The sequence below is a fragment of the Penaeus monodon genome, chromosome 22 (genome assembly GCF_015228065.2).
Source record: "Penaeus monodon isolate SGIC_2016 chromosome 22, NSTDA_Pmon_1, whole genome shotgun sequence".
Taxonomy (NCBI): Eukaryota; Metazoa; Arthropoda; class Malacostraca; order Decapoda; family Penaeidae; genus Penaeus; species Penaeus monodon.
Genome location: NC_051407.1, coordinates 33,687,350 through 33,687,935, shown reverse-complemented (window position 1 = coordinate 33,687,935; position 586 = coordinate 33,687,350).

The following is a 586-nucleotide window of genomic DNA, read 5'->3' as shown; positions in this document are numbered from 1 at the left end:
CGTTTCAAAATCAAACTTTTAATCAAAACTGCATGGTTTGATATATAACACTCCTAAGGAAGAAATTTATGATTCATACTTATCTAAGCCATCGAACCGGTCTATGTAAAAGTTATTGAACACAGGAAAGAGGTTATCCATTCTGCCGTGCACATCTGCAGTAATTCGGTTGAATTTATCTTAGCTGCACACATACACATTGAATTAAATCTGTCGTAATAAATATACTTTGGAGTAAGCTCAGGGCAAGTTTATGGTGCTGTCTTTATTAGGAAAGTCGTTTACTCTCATTGTGCACTGTTTCCATTGAATACAAAATCGTATTCTATCAGATTACTATGGACGCTTTCAAGTCGGCTCGTGAATGGAAAATAAAGAACTTAGCTTATGGATTATAAATGAGAAATGTAGAAATTAAAAATGACATCTCTCAGTTTTGATAATTAATCTCCTAGACTCTCATTTTGGATATCCGTTTTAAATCACTGCAACGGAATTATCCATTGTTGCTGGCGGGAATAGGCAGTTTCCCTGCTTGCGCCCGGTTCGTTCGGTAGTTCACGGACAGCACAAGGCACGTAAAAAC